Consider the following 18,241-nt stretch of genomic DNA (forward strand, 5'->3'; position numbering starts at 1 on the left):
TGACATCATCACCATCTACCTGGAGAGATGCTAACACTAGCTAACTGCCATGTAACTGCTGACCAGCATGACAGGAAGAAAAAAAATGTATTTGTATAGATAAGGCAAAGGCAGCCTTTATCCTAGACCAGCTGGGTCATTTGAGGTACAGACAGCTGAGTTGTACCCATTCAGTCCAGAGCATTTGCAAGTTTGCACAGAATCCGGCTACACTTTCCCACTGAGGTTTTCTACTTAGCAGCAGAAAGTGGAAGTAGAGTGTGTAGAATCTCAGCTTCAAGAGAAATCAGGACCAGGTTCAAATCCCAACTGTCATTTAGTAACTGGTGATTATGAGGAATAAACAAGCTAATATACATACACACGCCTAGCATATAATTGGACTCCAATTGGGAGTTTTCTTTCCCAAGCTAATTTCCATATCGAGATTTTAGCTGGACAACTGAGTGCACAGACTGAAGGTAGCTTTTACTTTTTTTTTTTTTTTTTTTAATGGTACGTGGTCCTCTCAATGTTGTGGCCCCTCCCATTGCGGAACACAGGCTCCGGACGCGCAGGCTCAGCTGCCAGGGCTCACGGGCCCAGCCGCTCCGCGGCAGGTGGGATCCTCCCGGACTGGGGCATGAACCCGCGTCCCCTGCATTGGCACGCGGACTCTCAACCACTGCGCCACCAGGGAAGCCCTGAAGCTAGCTTTTTTACGCCTTAAACATTGGATGACTTAGAGGTTGGGCTCCTCCACAGATCTCAGGGTGTCTTTCTTACTGGATGCCACCCTCCTCTGTATCCTGGGCTCTGCCCCTCTGCTCTGTCTTATGTTGCTCGCTGGTGTTTTGAGGAAAAAAGCTGCATATGTTGCCCAGGTGGTCTAACTGCCTTGTCACAGGGCCCTGCAAACACGCCACAGAGCATTTGCTACCTTAGTAAGATAAAGTCACATTTATGATGTTTAATATGTACACACCTGGAATATTGTAAAACTTTGCAATTAGTCATGTTTCCTAATACACTAAAGCTTAGGCAGTTACACCCAAATGGTGCTGCCAGTATGAAAGGTTACATTTCAGCTAAGAAAGTCTGTCACCAAATTCTCCATATTTATCAGATAATTTTAGCAGCCTCAGGGATTTCCCTGGGCAGACCGCATAGCCAGTGCCCAGAAGGCTTACAGTGCCTCAAAGATGAGTTAAGGCCAGACTGGAAAGCTGTAAGGGGGGCTGTAAAACAAAAAAAGTAAAGATCAGACTATAAGGGGGTAGTCAGGAAGGCCAGTGGGATGAGGGCTGAGGCCAATGAATAAGGACCATTTAGCTGTATTTTGCATCCATTCATATTCTAGGGGCTGGGAGTGCAAAGAGAAAAAGTCCTGCCCTGATGAAGTCAAGACTCCAGGGGGAGGAAACAGGTGATAAACTATGTCCTCGGTCCCCTGTGCTCTAAGCTTTCGTGTGTGTGGATATGTTTGTCCTCAAGCAACCTTATAAACCATGTGCTACCCTTACCCCCATGTGGCAAAGACTCAAGTTCACCAGCTGGGAAGTAAGCAGGCAGGGCAGTTAACCCTGGCAGCAGGACCCTGGAGACGGCACTCTTACCCACTAGTCTAGTAAGAAGCCAAAAAAGCAAGAGGCTTCCCATTCAAGATGGTGACTAGGAAGGTCCTGAACTTAGCTCCTCCCATGGACACAGCTAATTGACAGCTGCATACAGAACAATGCGCTTTGAAAGAAACCCAAAAACTAGATGAGCAACTCCTACACATGAGGTGAAAGAGAAGAAACCCACATGGAACCGGGTAGAAGAGACTGAGACACAATCTCACGATACACCCCACCCCTGACACAGCCACCCACAGTCAGGAGGGAACCCACAACTCCGAGCTTCTCCATGAGGAGCAAAGGGTTTGGACCTCACATCTGGCAGCCCAGCTTTTTTTTTTTTTTTTTTTGCAGGACGTGGGCCTCTCACTGTTGGGGCCTCTCCCGTTGCAGAGCACAGGCTCCGGACGCGCAGGCTCAGCGGCCATGGCTCACGGGCCCAGCCGCTCCACGGCATGTGGGATCTTCCCAGACCGGGGCACGAACCCGTATCCCCTGCATCGGCAGGCGGACTCTCAACCACTGCGCCACCAGGGAAGCCCACCCCAGCTTTTAAGACTTGCATCTAAGAGACGAGCCTCCAAAATATTTAGCTTTGAAAGCCAACAGGGCTTGCATCCATGAGACCCACCAAGATATAGCAAACAAGAAACAATTTTTTTAATTTGTTTTGTTTTTTTTCTCTCTAGTCACATTTTTAATTTAATTTTAAGAAAAGTTTAATATATTTAATATATTAAAAAATACCTCACACCAGTCAGAATGGCCATCACCAAAAAGTCTACAAATAATAAATGCTGGAGAAGGTGTGAAGAAAAGGGAACCCTCCTACACTGTTGGTGGGAATGTAAATTGGTGCAGCTACTATGGAAAACAGTATGGAGGTTCCTTAAACCAAAAATAGAGTTACCATATGATCCTACAATCCCACTCCTGGGCATATATCCAGAAAAGACAAAAACTCTAATATATCCAGAAAAGACAAAAACTCTAATTTGAAAAGATACATGCACCCCAATGTTCATAGTAGCACTATTTACAATAGCCAAGACATGGAAGCAACCTAAATGTCCATCGACAGATGAATGGATAAAGAAGATGTGTTGTGTATACACACACACACACACACACACACACACACAGGAATGTTACTAAACCATAAAGAAGAATGCCATTTGCAGCAACATGGATTGACCTAGAGATTATCATACTAAGTGAAGTAAGCCAGACAGAGATAAATACCACATGATATCGCTTATACATGGAAACTTAAAAAGAAAAAAAAAAAAAGATACAGATGAACTTATTTACAAAACAGAAAGAGATTCCCAGACATAGAAAATAAACTTACTGTTATCAAAGGGGAAGGAGGGGAGGGGAGAGAGGGATAAATTAGGAGGTTGGGATTAACATATCCACACTACTATATATAAAATAGACAAACAACAAGGACCTACTGTATAGCACAGGGAACTATACTCAATATTTTGCAATAAGCTATAAGGGAAAAGAATCTGAAAAGGAACATGTATATGTATGTATGTATAACTGAATCACTGTTCTGTACACCTGAAACTAACACGACATTGTAAATCAACTATACTTCAATTAAATAATTTTTAAAATGTTTAAAGATCTACATAGGGACTTCCCTGGTGGTCTAGTGGTAAAGAATCCACCTTCCAATTCAGGGGACACAGGTTCAATCCCTGGTCGGGGAGCTAAGATCCCACATGCCGCGGGGCATCGAAGCCCTGGGGCCACAACTACTGAGCTCTTGAGCCTCAACGAGAGAGCCCATGTGCCACAAACTACAGAGCCCACGCTCCCTGGAGCCCACACGCCACAACTAGAGAGAAAACCCGCATGCCACAACTAGAGAGAAGGCTGCGTGCCTCAACAAAGACCCAACGCAGCCAAAAAAATAAATAAAATATTTTTTAAAATTAAAAAAATAAAAAAGATCTACTTAGTAACTTTCAAATATACAATACAGCATTATTAACTATAGTCACAAGACTGTACATGACACCCCAGAACTTATTTATAACTGGAAGTCTGTACCTTTGACCACCTTCACTCAATTTAACCACCCAAGAAACAGTTCTTCAAAGGGCTCACGCAGACTCATCTGGCTACCCGCCGGGGTCCAGCAGAGAGTCCTCTGCCTGAAAAGTGCCAGTCTTTCTGTGAAAGACACCTACCTGCTCATCTTAAAGCTTTGGCCCGAGGGGCAAGATTCTACCTGAACACACATCTAGAAGCCTACTGAAACACCCTCCAAAGTCCACACAGGCTGGTGGGGCCATATCCACACTCTCCCCTCCACCTCACCCCAGGTCACTAATATCTCCCAGAAAGACCTTGTGCATACACCTAGTGCCCTGGTTTTTGTGACACCCACTGATCACGTGGCTCTAGTGGCCAGTGGGTCCTGTAGGACTGTAGCAAATGGACAAACAGTTCTTAACTGGCTAACCACCCCAGGGCACAGCACAGAGACAGCAGACTGAAATGCACCCCCAGACTTCCTGTGAAAGAGGCCTATGAGCTTATCTTCATAGCTGTGGCCTGAGAAGCAGACTCCTAACTAAACACATCTCAGGGCTGATTATAATCCTCTCCAGAGATCACGGAGGCCAGTGGGTGTCATCCTCACACTCTCCCTCTGTCCTGCCCTACATCACCAGCATCTCCAGGAAAAGAGCTTGTGTATACATGTGGTGCCCCAACTTTTGTGGCTGTGCTACATCCCTTGATAGCCTGAGTCTGGTGGCCAGCAAGGCCTGTGTTCATGGGGCTTGTGTTCTTGTGTTAATGGGACAGCTGCAAACAAAGAAACTTCTTAACTAGCTATTACCTCAGGGCTCAGTGCAAAGAGAACAGACAGAAATGCCCATCTGGGGGCTCCCCTGGTGGTGCAGTGGTTGAGAGTCCGCCTGCCGATGCAGGGGACACGGGTTTGTGCCCCGGTCCGGGAAGATCCCACATGCCGCGGGGCGGCTGGGCCCGTGAGCCATGGCCGCTGGGCCTGCGCGTCCGGAGCCTGTGCTCCGCAATGGGGGGCGGGCACAACTGTGAGAGGCCCATGTACCGCAAAAAAAAAAAAAAAAAAAGAAATGCCCATCTGCCCCTGAAAGAGCTATATTTGCACATTTGAAAAGCTGCTGCCTGAGGGCCTAGCTTCCAATCAGCCTGCACCTAGGTGCTGACTGAGATCCACCCCTTTTGGGACACCAGCAGGTCTTTGCACACCCTCAACTACCGGAAGCCACTAAGAATAAAGCAGGCTGCTTAAACAATCACAAAGATTTGAGACAACCAAGAGCTAGAGCAGGGTGGAACAATAAGGTTCACCTCCTACACAAGGCTGCTCCTTCAAGACTGGGAGAGGTGACTGTTTCAGCTAATGCATAGAAAAATAACACAGACTGTCAAGGAAAATGAATAAACAAAAGGAATTATGTTCCAAACAAAAGAACAAGATAAAACCCTTAATGAAACAGAGATAAGTGAAAGTTTACCTAGTAAAGAGTTCAAAGTTACAATCAAAGATGCTCACCAAATATATATGCACCCAACATAGTATTTGCCTTATGTACTGAGGTGCTCCTAACAGCCATAAAAGGGGAAATTGACAGGAACACAATGATAGTGGGGCACTTTAACAACCTGCTTTCACCAATGGACACATCAGACAGAAAAATCAATAAGGAAATACAGGTCTTAAATGACACATTAAGCTAGATGGACTTAATTGATATTTATACAGCATACATTCCAAAAGCAGCAGAATACATATTCTTCTCAAGTGGACATGGAACATTCTCCAGGATAGATCAAATATTGGGTCACAAATCAAGCCTCAGTAAATTTAAGAAAACTGAAATCATATCAAGGATCTTTTCGGACCAAAATACTATGAGATTAGAAATAAATTACAGGAAAAAAAATGTAAAATACACCAACACGTGGAGACTAAAACAATATATTACTAAACAACCAATGGATCACCGAAGAAATCAAAGAGAAAATCAAAAAAATACCTAAAGACAAATGAAAATGAAACATGATGATCCAAAATCTATGGGACACAGCAAAAGCAGTTCTAGTAGGGAAGTTTATAGCAATACAATATTATCTCAGGAAACAAGAAAAATCTCAAATAAACAACCTAATCTTATACCTAAAGCAACTAGAGAAAGAAGAACAAACAAAACCCAAAGTTAGTAGAAGGAAAGAAATCATAAAGATCAGATTGGAAATAAATGAAATAGAGATGAAGAAAACAATAGAAAAGATAAGTGAAACTAAAAGCTGGTTCTTTGAAAAGATAAACAAAATTCATAAACCTTTATCCAGGCTCATCAAGAAAAAAGGGAGAGGGCTCAAATCAATAAAGTCAGAAATGAAAAAGGAGAAGTTACAACTGACACCACAGAAATAAAAAGGATCATAAGAGACTACTACAAGCAACCCTGGACAAATTCTTAGAAACGTACAACCTTCCAAGACTGAACCAGGAAGAAATAGAAAACATAAAAAGACCTATCACAAGACTGAAATTGAAACTGTGATTTAAAAACTTCCAACAGGGACTTCCCTGGTGGTGCAGTGGTTAAGAATCCACCGGCCAATTCAGGGTACACGGGTTCAAGCCCTGGTCCAGGAAGATCCCACACGCTGCGAAGCAACTAAGCCTGTGTGCCACAAATACTGAGCCTGCACTCTAGAGCCTATGAGCCACAACTACCGAGCCTGCATGCCACAATTACTGAAGCCTGCACACCTAGAGCCCATGCTCGGCAACAAGAGAAGCCACCACAATGAGAAGCCCACACACCTCAACCAAGAGTAGCCCCCACTCAATGCAATTAGAGAAAGCCTGCAGGCAGCAATGAAGACCCAACACAGCCAAAAATAAATAAATAAATAAAACTGATTCTTTAAAAAAAAAATTGGAAAATTTTTTTAAAAATAAAAACTTCCAAAAAACAAGAGTCCAGGACCAGATGGCTTCACAGGAGATTTCTATCAAACATTTAGAGAAGAGCTAACACATATCCTTCTGAAACTCTTCTAAAAAACTGCAGAGGGGGGCTTCCCTAGTGGCACAGTGGTTAAGAATCCACCTGCCAATGCAGGAAACACGTGTTTGAGCCCTGGTCCGGGAAGATCCCACATGCCGCGGAGCAACTAAGCCTGTGCACCACAACTACCAAGCCTGCACTCTAGAGCCCATGCTCTGCAACAAGAGAAGCCACCACAGTAAGAAGCCTGTGCACTGCAACAAAGAGTAGCCCGTGCTCGCCACAACTAGAGAAAGCCTGCACGCAGCAATGAAGACCCAATGCAGCCATAAATAAATAAATAAATAAATAAATATTTTAAAAAAAACTGCAGAGGAAGGAACACTCCCAAACTCATTCTATGAGGCCACTATCACCCTGATACCAAAAGCAGCAAAGATACCACAAAAAAAGAAAATTACAGGCCAATATCACTGAGGAACATAGTTGCAAAACTCCTCAAAAAATACTAGCAAACCAAATCCAACAATACATTAAAAGGACCATACACTATGATCAAGTGAGATTTACCTCAGGGATGCAAGGATTTTTCAGTATCTGGAAACCAATCAATGTGATACACCACATTAGCAAATTGAAGAATAAAAACCATATGATCATCTCAATAGATGCAGGAACAGCTTTTGACAAAGTTCAACACCCATTTATGATAAAAACTCTCCAGAAAGTGGGCATAGAGGGAACATACCTCAACATAATAAAGGCCATATATGACAAACCCACAGCCAACATCATTCTCAATGGTGAAAAGCTGAAAGTATTTCCTCTAAAGATCAGGAACAAGACAAGGGTGTCCACTCTCACCATGTTTTTTTGTGTGTGTGGCTGCATTGGGTCTTTGTTGCTGCACGCAGACTTTCTCCAGTTGTGGCAAGCGGGGGCTACTCTTCGTTGTGGTGTGCAGGCTCCTCATTGTGGTGGTTTCTCTTGTTGCAGAGCACAGGCTCTAGTCATGCGGGCTTCAGTAGTTGTGGTGCAGGCTCAGTAGTTGTGGCTCACGGGCGCTAGAGCATAGGTTCAGTAGTTGTGGTGCATGGGCTTAGCTGCTCCACGGCATGTGGAATCTTCCCGGACCAGGGCTCAAACCGGTGTCCCCTGTATTGGCAGGTGGATTCTTAACCACTGCGCCACCAGGGAAGTCCCATCACCTCTTTCATTCAACATAGTTTTGGAAATCCTAGCCATGGTAATCAGAGAAGAAAAAGGAATCCAAACTGGAAAGGAAGAAGTAAAACTATCACCTTTTACAGATGATATGATACTATACATACAAAATCCTCAAGATGCTACCAGAAAACTACTAGAGCTCATTAATGAATTCAGTAAAGTTGCAAGATACAAAATTAATACACAGAAAATCTCTTGCATTCCTATACCCTAAAAATGAAAGATCAGAAAGAGAAATTAAGGAAACAATCCCATTTACCATTGCATCAAAGAGAATAAAATACCTAGGAATAAACTTACCTAAGGAAGCAAAAGACCTGGACTCAGAAAACTATAAGACACTGATGAAAGAAATTGAAGATAACACAAACAGATGGATAGATACACCATGTTCTTGGATCAGAATACTCAATATTGTGAAAATGACTATACTATCCAAAGCAATATATAGGTTCAATGCAATCCCTATCAAATTACCAATGGCATTTTTCACAGACTAGAGCAAAAAATTTTACCATTTATATGGGAACACAAAAGACCCTGAATAGCCAACCAATCTTGAAAAAGAAAAATGCAGCTGGAGTAATCAGACTCCCTGGCTTCACACTATATTACAAAGCTACAGTAATCAAAACAGTATTGTAGTGGCACTAAAACAGAAATATAGATCAATGGAACAGGATAGAAAGTCCAGAGATAAACTCACGCACCTATGGTCAACTGATCTATGACAAAGGAGGCAAGAATATACAGTGGAGAAAAGACAGTCTCTTCAATAAGTGGTGCTGGGAAAACTGGACAGCTACATGTAAAAGAATGAAATTAGAACACTCCCTAACACCATACACAAAAATAAACTCAAAAAAGGTTAAAGACTTAAATGTAAGACTGAATATTATAAAACTGTTAGAGGAAAACATAGGCAGAACACTCTCTGACATAAATAGCAGCAATATCTCTTTGGAGCCACCTCCTAGAGTAATGAAAATAAAAACAAAAATAAATAAATGGGACCTAATTAAGCTTAAAAGCTTTTGCACATCAAAGCAAACCATAAACAAAACAAAAAGTCAACCGACAGAATGGGAGACAATATTTGCAAACGATGCAACTGACAAGGGCTTGATTTTGAAAATATACAAACAACTCATGCAATTCAATATCAAAAAACCAAACAACTCAATCAAAAAATGGGTGGAAGATCTAAATAGACACTTCTCCAAATAAGACATACACATGGCCAAAAAGCATATGAAAATTGCTCAACATCTCTAATTATCAGAGAAATGTAAATCAAAACTACAATAAGGTTATTACCTCACACCAGTCAGAATGGACATCATCAAAAAGTGTACAAACAGGGAGACCTTCAAGATGGTGGAGGAGTAAGACGTGGAGATCACCTTCCTCCCCACAAATACATCAGAAATACATCTACATGTGGAACAACTCCTACAGAACACCTACTGAACGCTGGCAGAAGACCTCAGACATCCCCAAACGCAGGAAACTCCCCCACGTACCTGGGTACGGCAAAAGAAAAAAGAAAAAACAGAGACAAAAAAATAGGGACGGCGCCTGCACCGCTGGGAGGGAGCTGTGAAGGAGGAAAAGTTTCCACACACTAGGAAACCCCTTCACTGGCGGAGATGGGGGGTGGCGGGGGGGAAGCTTCAGAGCCACAGAGGAGAGCACAGCAATAGGGGTGAAGAAGGCAAAGCAGAGAGATTCCTGCACAGAGGATCGGTGCCGACAAGCACTCACAAGCCTGAGGTCTGTCTGCTCACCTGCTGGGGCAGGTGGGGGCTGGGAGCTGAGGCTCAAGCTTGGGAGGTCAGAGCCCAGGGAGAGGACTGGGGTTGGCTGCGTGAACGCAGCCTGAAGGGGGCTAGGGAACCACAGCTAGCCAGAAGGGAGTCCTGGAAAAAGTCTGGACCTGCCTAAGAGGCAAGACACCATCGTTTCAAGGTGCAGGAGGAGATTCAGGGCACTACCTAAACAAGCTCCAGAGACAGGCGCAAGCAGCAGCTATCATCTCGGGCCCCAGAGACGGGCATGAAACACTAAGTCTGCTGCTGCAGCCCCCAAGAAGCCTGTATGCGAGCACAGGTCACTATCCACACCTCCCTTTCCAGGAGCCCGTGCAGCCCACCACTGCCAGGGTCCCGTGATCCAGGGACAACTTCCCCGGGAGAACACATGGCGCGCCTCAGGCTGGTGCAACATCATGCCGGCCTCTGCCGCTGCAGGCTCGCCCCACATTCTGTAACCCTCCCTCCCCCTGGCCTGAGTGAGCCAGAGCCCCCTAATCAGCTGCTCCTTTAACCCCATCCTGTCTGAGTAAAGAACAGACGCCCTCAGGCGACCTACACGCAGAGGCGGGGCCAATCCAAAGCTGAACACCAGGAGCTGTGTGAACAAAGAAGAGAAAGGGAAATCTCTCCCAGCAGCCTCAGGAGCAGCAGATTAAATCTCCACAATCAACTTGATGTACCCTGAATCTCTGAATCTCTGGAATACCTGAATAGAAAACAAATCATCCCAAAATTGAGGTAGTGGACTTTGGGAACAACTGTAGACATGGGGTCTGCTCTCTGCATCTAATTTGTTTCTGGTCTTATGTTTATCTTAGTTTAGTATTTAGAGTTTATTATCATTGGTAGATTTATTAATTTGGTTGCTTTCTTCCTTTTTCTTTTTTTTAATGTATAGATATATATTTTTTCTTTTTCTTTTTCTTTTTTGAGTATGTATGTGTATGCTTCTTTGTATGATTTTTGTCTGTATAGCATTGTTTTTACCATTTCCCCTAGGGTCCTGTCTGTCCGTTTTTTGTTTGTTTTCTGTATAGTTTTTAGCGCTTGCTATCATTGGCAGATTTCTTTTTTGTTTGGTTGCTCTCTTCTTTCTTTCTTTTTTATTACTTTTTAATCTTTTTATTTTTAATAATTTTTTTATTTTAATAACTTTATTTTGGTTTTGTTTTTCTTTCTTTTTTCTCTTCTCCCTTTTCTTCTGAGCCGTGTGGCTGACAGGGTCTTGGTGCTCCGGCCGGGTGTCAGGCCTGTGCCTCTGAGGTGGGAGAGCCAAGTTCAGGACACTGGTCCAGCAGAGACCTCCTGGCTCCAGGTAATATCAAACAGTGAAAGCTCTCCAAGAGATCTCCATCTCAATGCTAAGACCCAGCTCCACTTAACAACCAGCAAGCTACATGCCGGGCACCTTATGCCAAACAACTAGGAAGTCAGGAACACAACCCCACCCATTAGCAGAGAGACTGCCTAAAATCATAATAAGGTTGCAGACACCCCAAAACAAACCACCGGACATGGTCCTGCCCACCAGAAAGACAAGATCCAGCCTCATCCACCAGAACACAGGTACCAGTCCCCTCCACCTACACAACCCACTGAACCAACCTTAGCCACTGGGGGCAGACACCAAAAACAAAGGGAATTATGAACCTGCAGCCTGTGAAAAGGAGACCCCAAACACAGTAAGTTAAGCAAAATGAGAAGACAGAGAAACAACAGCAGATGAAGGAGCAAGGTAAAAACCCAGCAGACCAAACAAATGAAGAGGAAATAGGTAGTCTACCTGAAAAAGAATTCAGAATAATGATAGTAAAGATGATACAAAATCTTGCAAATAGAATGGAGAAACTACAAGAAACGTTTAACAAGGACCTAGAAGAATTGAAGAGCAAACAAACAATGATGAAAAACACAATAAATGAAATTAAAAACTCTTTAGGAATCAATAGCAGAATAACTGAGGCAGAAGAACAGATAAGTGACCTGGAAGATAAAATAGTGGAAATAACTACTGCAGAGCAGAATGAAGAGAAAAGAATGAAAAGAATTGAGGACAGTCTCAGAGACCTCTGGGACAACATTAAACATACCAACATTTGAATTATAGGGGTCCCAGAAGAAGAAGAGAAAAAGAAAGGGACTGAGAAAATATTTGAAGAGATTATAGTTGAAAATTTCCCTAACATGTGAAAGGAAATAGTCAATCAAGTCCAGGAAGTGCAGAGAGTCCCATACAGGAGAAATCCAAGGAAAAACACACCAAGACACATATTAATCAAACTATCAAAAATTAAATACAAAGAAAACATATTAAAAGCAGCAAGGGAAAAACAACAAATTACACACAAGGGAATCCCCATAAGGTTAACAGCTGATCTTTCAGCAGAAACTCTGCAAGCCAGAAGGGAGTGGCAGGACATATTTAAAGTGATGAAAGGGCAGAACCTACAACCAAGATTACTCTACCCAGCAAGGATCTCATTCAGATTTGACGGACAAATAAAAAGCTTTACGGACAAGCAAAAACTAAGAGAATTCACCACCACCAAAACAGCTTTACAAAAAAATGCTAAAGGAAATCTCTGGGCAGGATACACAAGAGAAGGAAAAGACCTATGATAACAAACCCCAAAGAATTAAGAAAATGGTAATAGGGACATACATATCAATAATTACCTTAAATGTAAATGGATTAATTGCTCCAACCAAAAGATATAGACTGGCTGAATGGATACAAAAACAAGACCTATATATATGCTGTCTACAAGAGACCCACTTCAGACCTAGGGACACATACAGACTGAAAATTAGGGGATGGAAAAAGATATTCCATGCAAATGGAAATCAAAAGAAAGCTGGAGTACCAATTCTCATATCACACAAAATAGACTTTAAAATAAAGACTATTACAAGAGACAAAGAAGGACAATACGTAATGATCAAAGGTCAATCCAAGAAGATACAACAATTGTAAATATTTATGCACACAACATAGGAGCACCTCAATACATAAGGCAAACGCTAACAGCCATAAAAGGGGAAATCGACAGTAACACAATCAGAGCAGGGAACTTTAACACCCCACTTTCAACAATGGACAGATCATCCAAAATGAAAATAAATAAGGAAACACAAGCTTTAAATGATACATTAAACAAGATGAACTTAATTGATATTTATAGGACATTCCATCCAAAAACAACAAAATACACTTTTCTCAAGTGCTCATGGAACATCCTCCAGGATAGATCATATCTTGGGTTACAAATAAAGCCTCGGTAAGTTTAAGAAAACTGAAATTGTATCAAGTATCTTTTCTGACCACAACAATATTAGCCTAGATATCAATTATGGAAAAAAATCTGTAAGAAATACAAATACACGGAAGCTAAACAATACACTACTAAATAACCAAGAGATCACTGAAGAAATCAAAGAAGAAATAAAAAAATACCTAGAAACAAATGACAATGAAAACACAATGACCCAAAACCTATGGGATGCAGCAAGAGCAGTTCTAAGAGGGAAGTTTATAGCAATACAATCCTACCTCAGAAAACAAGAAACATCTCAAATAAACAACCTAACCTTACACCTAAAGCAATTTGAGAAAAAAGAACAAAAAAACTCCAAAGTTAGCAGAAGGAAACAAATCATAAAGATCAGATCAGAATTAAATGAAAAAGAAATGAAGGAAACAACAGCAAAGATCAATAAAACTAAAAGCTGGTTCTTTGAGAAGATAAACAAAATTGATAAACCATTATCCAGAATCATCAAGAAAAAAAGGGAGAAGACTGTAATCAACAGAATTAGAAATGAAAAAGGAGAAGTAACAACTGACACTGCAGAAATACAACGGATCATGACAGATTACTACAAGCAACTCTATGCCAATAAAATGGACAACCTGGAAGAAATGGACAAATTCTTAGAAAAGCACAACCTTCCGAGACTGAACCAGGAAGAAATAGAAAATATAAACAGACCAATCACAAGCACTGAAATTGAGACTGATTAAAAATCTTCCAACAAACAAAAGCCCAGGACCACATAGCTTCACAGGGGAATTCTATCAAACATTCTATCTTAGAGAAGACATAACACCTATCCTTCACAAACTTTCAAAATATAGCAGAGGGAGGAACACTCCCAAACTCATTCTACGAGGCCACCATCACCCTGACACCAAAACCAGGCAAAGATGTCACAAAGAAAGAAAACTACAGGCCATTATCACTGATGAACATAGATGCAAAAATCCTCAACAAAATACTAGCAAACAGAATCCAACAGCACATTAAAAGGATCATACACCATGATCAAGTGGGGTTTATCCCAGGAATGCAAGGATTCTTCAATATATGCAAATCAATCAATGTGATACACCATATTAAATAATTGAAGGAGAAAAACCATATGATCATCTCAAAAGATGCAGAAAAAGCTTTTGACAAAATTCAACACCGATTTATGATAAAAACCCTCCAGAAAGTAGGCACAGAGGAAACTTTCCTCAACATAAGAAAGGCCATATATGAGAAACCCACAGACAACATCGTTCTCAATGGTGAAATTCTGAAACCATTTCCACTAAGATCAGGAACAAGACAAGGGTGTCCACTCTCACCACTATGATTCAACATACTTTTGGAAGTTTTAACCACAGAAATCAGAGAAGAAAAAGAAATAAAAGGAACCCAAATCGGAAAAGAAGTAGTAAAGCTGTCACTGTCTGCAGATGACATGATACTATATAGAGAGAACCCAAAGATGCTACCAGAAAACTACTAGAGCTAATCAATGAATTTGGTAAAGTTGCAGGATACAAAATTAATGCACAGAAATCTCTGGCATTCCTATACACTAATGATGAAAAATCTGAAAGAGAAATTAAGGAAACACTCCCATTTACCATTGTGACAAAAAGAATAAAATACCTAGGAATAAACCTACCTAAGGAGACAAAAGACCTGTATGCAGAAAACTATAAGACCCTGATGAAAGAACTTAAACATGATACAAACAGATGGAGAGATATACCATGTTCTTGGATTGGAAGAAACAACATTGTGAAAACGACTATACCACCCAAAGCAGTCTACACATTCAACACCATCCCTATAAAACCACCAGTGGCATTTTTCACAGAACTAGAAAAAAATTTTCACAATTTGTATGGAAACACAAAAGACCCTGAATAGCCAAAGCAATCTTGAGAAAGAAAAACGGAGCTGGAGTAAGCAAGCTCCCGGACTTCAGACTATACTACAAAGGTACAGTAATCAAGACAGTATGGTACTGGCACAAAAACAGAAATACAGATCAATGGAACAGGATAGAAAGCCCAGAGATGAACCCACGCACATATGGTCACCTTATTTTTGATAAAGGAGGCAAGAATATACAATGGAGAAAAGACAGCCTCTTCAGTAAGTGGTGCTGGGAAAACTGGACAGCTACACATAAAAGAATGAAATTAGAACACTCCCTAACACCATACACAAAAATAAACTCAAAACGGATTAAAGACTTAAATGTAAGGCCAGACACTATAAAACTCTCAGAGTAAAACATAGGCAGAACACCCTATGATATAACTTACAGCAAGATCCTTTTTGACCCACCTCCTAGAGAAATAGAAATAAAAACAAATAAATAGGACCTAATGAAACTTAAAAGCTTTTGCACAGCAAAGGAAACCATAAACAAGACCAAAAGACAACCCTCAGAATGGGAGAAAATATTTGCAAATGAAGCCACTGACAAAGGATTAATATCCAAAAGTTACAAGCAGCTCATGCAGCTCAATATCAAAAAAACAAACAACCCAATCCAAAAATGGGCAAAAAACCTAAATAGACATTTCTCCAAAGAAGATATACAGAATGCCAACAAACACATGAAAGGATGCTCAACATCACTAATCATTAGAGAAATGCAAGTCAAAAGTACAATGAGGTATCACCTCACACCAGTTGGAATGGCCATCATCAAAACATCTACAAACAATAAATGCTGGAGAGGGTGTGGAGAAAAGAGAACCCTCTTGCACTGTTGGTGGGAATGTAAATTGATACAGCCACTATGGAGAACAGTATGGAGGTTCCTTAAAAAACTAAAAATAGAACTACCATGTGACCCAGCAATCCCACTACTGGGCATATACCCTGAGAAAACCATAATTCAAAAAGAGTCATGTACCACAATGTTCACTGCAGCTCTATTTACAATAGCCAGGACATGGAAGCAACCAAAGTGTCCATCGATAGATGAATGGATAAAGAAGGTGTGGCACATATATACAATGGAATAGTATTCAGCCATAAAAAGAAATGAAATTGAGTTATTTGTAGTGAGGTGGATGGATCTAGAATCTGTCATACAGAGTGAAGTAAGTCAGAAAGAGAAAAACAAATACCATATGTTAACACATATATATGGAATCTAAAAAAAAAAAAATTGTTCTGAAGAACCTGGGGGCCGGACAGGAATAAAGACGCAGACGTAGAAAATGGACTTGAGGATACTGGGAGGGGGAAGGATAAGCTGGGATGAAGTGAGAGAGTGGCATGGGCATATATACACTACCAAATGTGAAACAGACAGGTAGTGGGAAGCAGGTGCATAACACAGGGAGATCAGCTTGGTGCTTTGTGACCACCTAGAGGGGTGGGATAGGGAGGGTGGGAGTGAGATGCAAGAGGGAGGAGATATGGGGATATATGTATATGTATAGCTGATTCACTTTGTTATAAAGCAGAAACTCACACACCATTGTAATGCAATTATACTCCAATAAAGACGTTTGAAAAAAAGTCTACAAACAATAAATGCTGGATAGGGTGCGGAGAAAGGGAATCCTCCTGTACTGTTGGTGGGAATGTAAACTGGTACAACCATTATGGAGAACAGTATGGAGGCTCCTTAGAAGACTAAAAATAGAACTACTGTATGAACCAGCAATCGCACTCCTGGGCATATACCCAGAGAAAACCATAATTCAAAAAGATACATACACCCCAATGTTCCTTGCAGTACTGTTTACAATAGCCAAGACATAGAAGCAACCTAAGTGTCCATCGACAGATGAATGGATAAAGAAGAAGTGGTACATATATACAATGGAATATTACTCAGCCATAAAAAAGAATGAAATAATGCCATTTGCAACAACATGGAGATTATCATATTAAGTGAAGTAAGTCAGAGAAAGACAAACATCATATGATATTACATCTATGTGGAATCTAAAAGAATGATACAAACAAACTTATTTACAAAACAGAAACTGGTTCGCAGACTTAGAAAACCAGCTTATGGTTACCAAAGCGGAAATGTGCAGGGTGGATGAATTAGGAGTTGGAATTAACATATACACACTGCTATATATAAAATAGATAATCAACAAGGACCTACTGTATAGCACAGGGAACTCTACTCAATACTCTGTAATAACTTATGTGGAAAAAGAATCTGAAAAAGAATGTATATATATATAACTGAATCACTTTGCTGTACACCTGAAACTAACACAACATTGTAAATCAAGTATACTCCAACATAAAATAATTTTTTAATTAAAATAAAGATACTAAGCAGAAAATATATTTCACGAATAAACTGAAGAAACAGAGCGGGGCAAGTCAACGGGCCATGACAAAGGATGCCATTTTAGTCAAGGAGTTCAGCAACGACTTAAGGGAATTAGCATTTGAACAAAGGCCCGAACCTGGCAGGACAGACTGGAGTAGGCTAGATGGTTCAGCGCAGGTGAGGCCATCCGAGGTGCTGAGCAGGGAAAGAACAGGGTCAGATCCAACAACCACGTGGAATGCTGACTGCAGGGGACATGAACAGAAGCAGGAGGACCATACGAAGGCCAGGTGGTCTTAGCATCTTTAAGGAATTTGGGGGTTGGGGCAGCGGGAACCCACCATCCCAAAAATCACTCTGACCTGTGACCTCATGGATGAACCTCAGAAACATTATGCTAAGTGAAAGAAGCCAGACGTAGACGACCACGTCCTGCATGGTTCCATTTATAGGACGTGTCCAGACTAGGCAAAACTATAAAGATGGGAAAACATAGGTAAGAGGTTGCCTCTAGTTGGGCGTGGAAATGGGGAGTAACTAATTGGGCATGAAGGATCTTATTGGGGTGATGAAAATGTTCTAAAACTGGATTACAGTAATGGTTGCACAACCCAGTAAACTTACAAAGATGTCATTGAATTGCACACTTGAAATGGATGAATTTCATGGTATGTGCATAGTGCTTGAATGAAGGTGTCGAAATAGACTGTGATAATGAAATAAAAAGGAACAAATGAGCACTATCAGGAATAGCCACCTGGAGGACTGCAAGCTCCCGTAGGAAAGGCAGGTGATGGGGAGCAATTGAGATTAAAGCTTGTTCATCAGGTTTGGCCGAGGAGGATGAGGACTATTTTGATCAGGGTCCTTATGTCAGAGTTCACACCCCAAGGCAGAGCTGTCCCTCTCCCCTCTACTGAGTCTGGTTCTGTAGATCAGACTGCTGATACCATGTCTTGCGAATCATGCCCTGAAT

This window comes from Mesoplodon densirostris, chromosome 12 (assembly GCF_025265405.1).
Source record: "Mesoplodon densirostris isolate mMesDen1 chromosome 12, mMesDen1 primary haplotype, whole genome shotgun sequence".
Lineage (NCBI taxonomy): Eukaryota > Metazoa > Chordata > Mammalia > Artiodactyla > Ziphiidae > Mesoplodon > Mesoplodon densirostris.